The 9,834-nt window shown below is 36.7% G+C and overlaps 1 protein-coding gene across 3 annotated transcripts in view; it reads right to left on the reverse strand.

Annotated features, from left to right (window-relative positions):
* The window catches only part of PBX3 (PBX homeobox 3), a 238,040-nt gene that overhangs the window by 21,276 nt on the left and 206,930 nt on the right, over positions 1-9,834 (reverse strand). The window lies entirely within an intron of this gene.

Below are 9,834 nucleotides of genomic sequence, written 5' to 3' on the forward strand. Positions count from 1 at the left end.
TTTATTTAAGGGTACTGTGTGTATTATGGCTCAGTATAAATATCTGAAAAGAACAGGTAGATCATGAAATAGTTTAGAAAAAATATATAAAACACTGTTAATTGCCTTTGGAGAGTGAAACTAAGATTCTCAAATAGAGATTTTTGAAAGAACCACTTGGTTTTGTTGCACTGTAATGCAGTCTTTTTGCAATTTTGTTAATTTCTGCACTTATGTTTACTATTTCTTTCTTTCCATTTTTTGGCTTAATTTACTGTCTTTTAATATCTTGAAATGTACCCTTAGCTCACTAATATTCAGCCTTTCATATATACATACACACACATATGTATATACATGAACACATATATAGATACGTACAGTATATACATACATATACATACCATACACACATTCATGTACATATAATATGTATTGAAAGCTATAAATTTCTTTCTAAACATGGCTTTAGCTGCATCCCATGAGTTTTGGTATGTTATCTTTTCACTGTCCTTCAGTTATTTTCTAATTTCCATTGTGATTTCTTCATTAACCCAGGGGTTATATTGCTTAATTATATTGCTTCATTTCCAAACATATGGAATTTTGTTATCCGTTATTTTCTGGTTATCTGTTTGTGATTTCTAGTTTAATTCCATTGTAGTCAGAAAATAAACTCTGTTTAAAATTGTTTAATATTTATTGAGAGGTGCTTTATGTCCCAGAATATAGTCAACTTCAAAATGTTCTGTAAGCGCTTAAAATTAGAATGTGTATTCTGCAGTTGTTGAATGTGGTGTATCTATATATGTTCATTAGGTCAAGTCTGCTAATGGTGGTGTTAAAATCTTCTATATCTGTGCTACTCCAAAGCATAGTTCCAGAACCATCAGCATCATTATAAATCCAGGAGTTGTAAATTTCCAGGCCCACTGCAGACACTTTGAATCAGAACCTCTGGGAATGGGGCCCAGAATCTGTATTTTAACAGCTCTCCAGATCATTCTTATTTATGTATGCTATAGTTTGAGAAGCACTGTTCTATGTCCTTACAGAATTATATGTATGTGTGTCTGCTTACTCAGTTTAAGTGTGAAAATCTCTTATAGTGATTTTTGTCTATTTTTCTTTAAAATTGCATACATTTTGCTTTATGTTTTTGTTTGTTTGTTTTGAGCTTCCTTGAAGTGCTCTTTATCTGTTACTGTTACATCAACACAAACTTTCTTTTGGCTATTGTTTGCATTTACATTTTTTCATATTGTTGTACTTTCTATGTCCTTATATTTTAAATGTGTCTTAGGAAACACATAATTAAGTTTCATTTTTAAATCCTGACTCTATTACTTAGAGTATTCGTTTACTTTAATGTGATTACTGACATATTTAGGTATAAACCTATCATCTTACTAACTACTTCCTATTTGTCCCACTTACTATGCATTTTTCTTCTTTCTTTGTCATCTTCTAGACTGCTTATTTTAAAAAAAATTCTATGTCTGTCTCTATTAGTTTGAAAGCTACATACTCTTTTAGTTTTCTTTAAGTAACTACCCTAGAGATTCACATTTTCTCGACTATTAAAACATTAGTTGGTACTTTTTCACTAATTGGTACTTTTGCCATCTTTCCCAGGAATGTTAACACTTACTCTCCTCTCATAACTTACAAGGCATTATTGTTGTGTATTCTAATACTATACATACTATAAGCAAAATAAGACATTATCATTAAAGTCATTATTCACTTAGATTTGCACACATATTATCCTTTTCTTTGCTTTTCTACTCCTTCTTGTATCTCCTACCCTGTATCTGTAATAATTTTATTTCTGTCTGAAGAACACATTTTTTATATTTCCTTTAGAGAGAAAATAAGAAAAATTATTTCAATTTTTGACTGAAAATGTCTTTACTTCACCTCCACTGTTAAAGGATATTTTTGGCAGGTACAGAATTCTAGGCTGACACTTAATTTGATTCTTCTTTTAAGATATCACTCTACTGTATTATATCTTTATTGTTTCAGTTAAGAAATCGGTGGTCATTCAATTGTTGCTTTATTGAAGGCAAACTTACTTTTCCCTCTGGCTGCTTTTGTTTCAACCATGTTTAGTGTGGATTCCTATTCATTTATTCTGTTTGAGGACTGGTGTTCTTCATGAATCTAGGGCTTGGAATTTGCTATGGGTTTTGCTAAGGGTAGTATGTGTAGTATGGCTCAGTATAAATATCTGAAAAAGAACAGGTAGATTATGAAATATTTTAGAAAAACTATATAAGACACTGTTAATGAATTGCCTTTGGGGAGTGGGACTAAGATTCTGAAATAGAGACTTTATTTCAGTCATTATATTTAAAATATTTCTTCTGACTCATTCTCACATTTGCTTCTGGGGCTCAATTACATTTATATTATACTTTCTTACTGTATCCTCTATGTCTTCTATTCTCTGTCTCCTAATTTTTCTATCCTATTGTCTCTGCATTCTTCAGTATCATTATTTTCTTGTGACTCATCCTCCAGTCCACTAATTTTCCCTTCAGCAATGTCTAATCTGCTTTTAACCCAATCCACTATGTTCTTAATTTTGATTCTAACATTTTTATTTAACCCTTTTTTTAATGGTTTCCAATGCCCTGACAAAATTGGCCAGTTGGTCTTTTCCCCCCTTATATATATTGAGCATAGTTATTTTATAGTCCATATCAGATTCCTTTATTTCCTATACTGTTGTGAGTCTGTTTCTATTGTCTGTTGTTTCTGCTGTTTTCTGCGCACATTGTCATGTTGTCTTGTATATGTTTTCTTCTGATTGTGTGCCCAATTTTTTCTGCTTTGTTTATAGAAACAACTTGAAGTCTAGGATATTGCTACACACACACACACACACACACATTTGTGTGTGTATTTGATTTGCCCAAGCATCTACGAATAACAGCAATCCAATGTCAAAGAATGAGGTGCTCTAAGGTAGAACAGTAGCTCTTCCAATAGGGTCTATTTCTAATACACTCACTGCTAAGATGTAGTCCTAGCAGTTTAAGTCCTAACCCAAAGCAAAGGGAAAGAAGCAGCATCCTTTAGCAGGTCCTAGACACCAATTCACATCTTTTTCCCACTGAAAAGTTGTCCAAAGCCCTGCTTAAGTTCTCAGCCTCTTAGCTACTATCTTAGAATTGCAATGGAATCAGGGAAATCTCATTTCCTCCGGCCTTATTTTATTATCTGCAGGTTCCCTAGGCAACTTCATCCATTCCCAGGGCCTCAGCCATGAACTTAAGTGAATGACCTCCAAGCTATATCTTTAAACTTGACCTTTCTTCTGAGTTATATTTCCCATCTGAACATTTCCCAACAGATGCTGAAGGCAATGCAAACCTAGCATAACTGCCACAAAGGTTTAATGTCCCCTACATCAAACCAGCTTTTCCTTATGTGTTTCCTATATCAGTTAATAATATCACCATCTTCAATAAATGTCTATGTGCTGGACACACTGTGCTAGGCATTAAGAATACAGGGCTGAATAAGATAGTAGTTCTGGCCAAAATCGAGTTTACCATCTATCAGGGGAAGAGTATTTAACAAATCATTATTTAGTTACAATCATAGGGAAAAGAAGTTTTGAGAATATACAATGGAGAATAGAAACTGGAGGTATCAAGGAAAGCCTTCTTGAAGAACTGACATTTGAAGTGAGCTTTGAAGAAGTAGAAATTAATAAATGTTTGTATGTGTGTGGCAAGGGGCAGGGTTAGACAGTTCCTAATCATTAATGCAGGAGAAACTGCATTAACAATAACTACTATTATATCTTTACTTACTCTGTGATAGGTGCTCCTCTAGGTGCTTTACACCTGTTTTATGTTAGTGAAACTCCCATAATCCTAGGAAGAATATGCTATTTTTATCCCAACTACACACATGAGGAAAGGAGACACAGTACGACTTGCCTAAGGTCACTGAGCTAATAAATTGGGGAGGAGCTGGGGTTTTAGTTCAGGTTTGTCAGTCTTCACAGTCTGTAGCCTTAAGTCTTATAATAAAATCCCCACCCCTGACATAATAACACTGGCTCTAGACTTATTAAACTGTTTTCCTAACATATTTGTCTTTTGCTTCTGAGTTTCCTTTGCTTAGAATACCCTTTCTCCCAAAGTCTTATTCATCTGTGTCCAGGTTCTACACATCACTTTCTCTAGAAGGTCTTTCCTGATGCTCTCAGTAGAAAGTAAACCCCTCTTTGTACTATATTCCACACATGGCATCCATTTGTACCTTGTACTACCAGGTAACTTTTATATCCTGTCAGTAACACATCTGTCTGTTTCCCCCAAGAAACTCAGTATTTCTTAAGGAGAAGAACCCTAACTTATTCACCTTTCTTTGCCACAGTGCCAGGCATGGTGCCTCACATATAGTAGGCACTAAGTACCTATTGAGCAAATTAGGAAAATAACCAAAAATCCTGGTGAGGACCTTTGGCTAGATCACATTCACTTCTTTAAATTGTAGTTTCTACTCTCAAAAGCAACACTTATTTTAGAAAAATTATAATGAGTTCTCCACATGGCTAACAGAAGGACTGGGAGAGAAGAAGAGAAATCAAAAGGTAAGAAACAAGGAAAGCTGAAGAGCATCTCTGGAGAAGGTTTCTGGATGTGAACATCACAGAATCAACGTAAGTGTGAAGCCAGGAGGCTTAAGCATGGAGCCTGTTCTGATCTGGTATCTTCACCCTTTGGACTATATTGTCTATCTTCTGCTCACTCCTCCCTATCCACTCTCTACCCTGTCATGGGCCCCAGGGTGTCCTGGTGTCCCCTGGGTGTCCTCAGATTTCTGGCCAATCATAGGCACAGGCGGCAGATGGGAAACGAGAACAGTGAGGTCACAGTATTTGTTCCCCTGACTCCTGCACTATAAAGCTGCCTTTTCTCAGGTCTTAGTCACTGGCCTTCTCCACACACCTCCTCTGTCTTGATATCTACTGTGAAACTTCCCTCATCTCTTCAGGTCAAGTGCGTAACAGAACCAATCACTGGCATTATCCTTTGTGATTTCCCTACACTCTACCCACACTATTGTAAATAGTCACTTGCTCAGTGACCTTGGGCAAGTCATTTTACCTCACTTATAAAGTGTCCTCCAATTATTCCAGTTTGAGTGTGACATCTGTTTCCTGCTGGGACCCTGGCTTATATATTGCCCTAATGGTCTCGAGTGCCTCATGGAAGAAAGGCAATAGGAAGGTTAGACACAGTGCTAAGACCAGCATGAATAGAACTGACAGGAATACTCAATTGGAGGGATAAAGAGAGGGAATAGGCAAAAGAAGGCAAAGGGGACAAAAACTGGAGGAACCACAATTCTGATTATGACTTCTTCTGGGTATAGGGAAACTCAAAAACACTAAATCTAAGCTGGAAATTGTCTCTTTTTTTGTTTGTTTGTTTGTTTGAGATGGAGTCTCACTCTTAGTCCAAGCTGGAGTGCACTGACATGATCTTGGCTCACTGCAACCTCCACCTCCGGGCCCAAGTGATTCTTGTGCCCGAGCCTTCCAAGTAGCTGGGACTACAAGCGTGTGCCTGCCATCATACCCATCTAATTTTTTTGTATTTGAGTAGAGACACGGTTGCCCGGGTGGTCTTGAACTCCTGAGCTCAGACGATCTGCTCGTCTCGACCTCCCAAAGTACTGGGACTACAGGTGTAAGCCACCATGTGCGGCTTAGAAATTGTCTCTTTATCTTTTGTTTGGGTATCATATCAACTGAGCGTTAGAGATTTCCTCAAAATAGTCAATTCTAAAATAAATATAATACCTGACATCGCTAGAGCAAGCTTTAAGCACCACACTTACGGTGCTGATTGTTTGTAGAGAACAACAGCAACAAAAAAAAATCAGACGCTTCCCTGTTTTCTTTAAATCTTGCAGACATGCCTCATCTGTCCTTGGTGCTATAGCATCCTCAAAGCTCCCATCTTTTTACAACCTGCTCTTTTATTCTTTGTGCATTCTTTAATGATGTCCCACCTCCACTAGGATACACAATCAGAGCTTCTAGAACAGAGGGTCTGTAGCCCTCTTTTAACACATGTGAAAGAACCATTTTAACAAAATAGCTGCCTTTTCCTTCAACTTGTTTCTGGTTTACCAACTGCATATGCAGTAGAAATCTACTTCCTGCCTTCTGTCTACTGCCAAAGCAACTGAAAAGGCTTTTATGTATAGCTGGAAAAAAAATACTGTAATTTGACAGTTGTCTTCTTTTTTCCTGCTCTAATTATTATTTTAACGAGCTTCTTCTTATTTGAATAGTTTTTTTAATAAGGAAATCTTACTTACAAATTTTAATTAGCTTACTGAATATTCACTGCTTTGGAATAAGTAGTTTAATGAGTAAAGAGACCTCAGACTACTAACTAGCCTAGAGTCTCTAAAGTAGCTTAGGGGGAAAATGATGCAGCCCTAGTGATACGAGCCAAGGTCTGTGCCTCACAAACCAGTGCTCTGCAGCCTGGCCCCTGAGGATGAGTGAATCACACTGCCTCTTGCAGGAAAAAAAGTAACACTTCAGTTTCTCCCCTTTTATCAAGAATCTCTGTGTAAAAATCTCCAAGTCCCCTACTCACTGAGGCTTGTGACCCTTGTTAAATCACTTAACTTCTCTGAACTTCAGTTTCCTCATCTGTATGGGTTAGATTGTGATGTTAAGTACGCTAGACTATTATTAAAGCAGGTTTTATCTGCTACTTTAAGAGCTCTAAAATATGTTGGTTGAATGAATAAATGAATGAGTCTTAATGCTGTCACTTAATCTCTTATCATTTCTGGTTCTCATTTGTTTTTTTGGTTTTTTTAAAATCAATCTTTTCTTGACAGTACATTTCAATTACAGCAGAAATGCAGAATAAGTTAACATTTTTCATTCTAAAAACACCTAGCAGGGAAAATACAGCCAGTTACTCAAATTCAAAATTGGAATTAGGGGAACACTGAAGTTTTTTATGGCTTAGTAACTTGAATAATCAATGTAAATTAGCTCTTTTCCAAAAAGGAAATTAATATCTGCTCTACTAATTAAGAATATGTGACAATTTAAGTATGATTCTCAGTGCATATGACACTTAAAATAGTTTCTTCTTTTGTCAATTTTCAGGTTGTTAACGTAAAAGGGGAACTCTAGCTTACTCAATCAAACCAAGTCTTAAGAAATCAGGAATTTCAAATTCTGGTTTAGCAAATCTCTTTCTTACACATCCTACATCCAACTTATCAGGAAACCCTGTACCTTCACAGTTTATACAGTACCCAGTCACATCTCATCAACTCTATCACAAACACTCAAGTGTACCCTGATATCTCTGCTTCCCCTTGCCTCCCATGGTCTAGTGTCAGTACAGCTGCCATGGTGATCCTATAAAACTTTAGTCAGATCTTGTGGCCGGGCACAGTGGCTTACACCTGTAATAGTTGAATTTTGGGAGGCTGAGGCAGGCAAATGACAAGGTCAGGAGATCAAGACCATCCTGGCTGACACAGTGAAACCCCGTCTTTACTAAAAATAAAAAAAAATTAGCCAGGCGTGGTGGCATGTGCCTGTAGTCCCAGCTACTCAGGAGGCTGAGGCAGGAGAATCTCTTGAACCCTGGGAGGCGGAGGTTGCAGTGAGCCGAGATAGTGCCACTGCACCCCAGCCTGGGCAACGAGAGCAAGACTCTGTCTTAAAAAGCATAACAAAACTTTAGTCAGATCCATGTCATTCCTCAGTTTCCCAGCTCACAATGAAAGCCTAAGTCATCACCATGGCCCAAAGGCCCATGCACTATTTATTTGGTCCCCAGCATCTTTAACTTCATCTCCTACTACTTGCTTCCTTGCTCAGGGCACTTCTACCTCAGGGCCTCTGCACTTGCTGTTCCCTCTGCTAGAATGTTCCCCACTGATGATCCATATGACTTGTCCTTCATCTCCTTCAATCTAACCAAAAGATACTTCCTCAGGAGGGGCTTCCTTTACCACCCTATTAAAAATTACATCCTCTAACCCCTTCCTTCCTTCATCGTCAAGAGCACCTATCACATCTATCTTGTTTACTTATCTGTATACTCTCACAAAAATATAAGTTCCATAAGGGCAGGCTTGTTTTTGTTATTTAAGTAAACTTTTTAGACAAATAAAATAAAAATATACAAAAAAGGGCATACATCATAAGTATGGGGTTTAATGAATTTTCATAAAGTGAACATACCCATGGAACTACTACTTAGATCAAGAAATATCTCTTCCTCCTTCCAATCACCATTCCCCCAAAGATAACTACTAATCTGATTTCTAGCCCCCAAGGTTAATTTCACTTGTTTTTCCATTTTTTATAAATGGCTTGTTTTTCCATTTTCGTAAATGAAATTAAGCACTTCTTTTACTTAGCATTATGTAGATACATATAGTTCTTCATTCTCATTGTTGAATAATATTCCAAATATACATAAATATACCACACTTGTTTACCTATTTTCCTGTTGATGAACATTTGCATTGTTTCTACTTTTGGCTATTATGTATACTACTACTAAGGATATTCCTATACATATCTTTTGCTGAGTATGTGTACACATTTCTGTCAGGTAGGACACGGGTCTGTCTCGTTAAGTTCGCTGATGTCTCTTTCATCCCTAAAACAGTATCTGGCACATAATCAGCATTACACAATAAATATTTGTTAAATAAATGAATGGAAACAGTCTTTTTAAATTCTGTTAGATTTAATAACTGGCATGAGACTTTCTTGCCTTACGTATGCAGGTTTGTAATGCATAATAATCAATCTCTGTAAACCTGCCACTAAAATTTAAAAAGACTATTAACACTGAAACTCCTAGAATGTTCCTTCTTGATCCCATCTTACTGGATTATTTTATTTTATCACTGCCTTTCTTTCCTTTTGGTTTAACCATACATATGTGTCCCCTGACAATATGCCATTTAGCTTGCTTGGTTTTAAACTTCGTAAAAATGTTATGTTAAGTGTATTCTCCAGTTTGCATTTTTATCTCAACATGAATTGATACATGTAGATCATTCTTTTTCCACTGCTGTATAGTGCTCCATTGTGGGATTGTAACACAGTATATTAATCCATTTCTTCAGTCTGTGGACAAATGGTTTGTTTCAAGTTTTTGCCATTTCAAACAATGTTACTATGAATCTTCTTACCAATGTTTCCTGAAATACAAACAAGAGGTATTCTAGAAATTGTGGGTTGAATGGTATATGCATGTTCAAATTTATAAAATAATATTAGAAGTTTTCCAAAGTGGCTATATCAATTTATATCCCTACCACCAATATCGTAAGGGCTCCTACTTCTACACATTCTTGGTAGCAGAATGCGCCAATCTAGGAAATGTAAGTTATTTCACTGCAATTTTTAAATCACATTTTCCTGATTCCTAATAAGAATGAGGATCTTTTCATACAATTGACCATTTATGTTTTTCCTTCCATGAAATCCTTGTTTGACTCTCTTGCCTATTTTTGAAATAGGTTCTTTCCCTTTTCTTATTAATTTATATTTTGGATTTTAATCCTCTCTTGCTTATACATTTGTAAATATCTTCTTCAAGTCTGTGGGCCATTTCCACAGTTGAGACAATATTTTTTTTTTTTTTTGAGTCATAGTTTCGCTCTTGTTACCCAGGCTGGAGTGCAATGGCGCGATCTCGGCTCACCGCAACCTCCGCCTCCTGGGTTCAGGCAATTCTCCTGCCTCAGCCTCCTGAGTAGCTGGATTACAGGCACGCACCACCATGCCCAGCTAATTTTTTTTTGTAGCTTTAGTAGAGA

The sequence above is a fragment of the Cebus imitator genome, unplaced genomic scaffold (assembly GCF_001604975.1).
Source record: "Cebus imitator isolate Cc_AM_T3 unplaced genomic scaffold, Cebus_imitator-1.0 Scaffold216, whole genome shotgun sequence".
NCBI classification, from domain to species: domain Eukaryota; kingdom Metazoa; phylum Chordata; class Mammalia; order Primates; family Cebidae; genus Cebus; species Cebus imitator.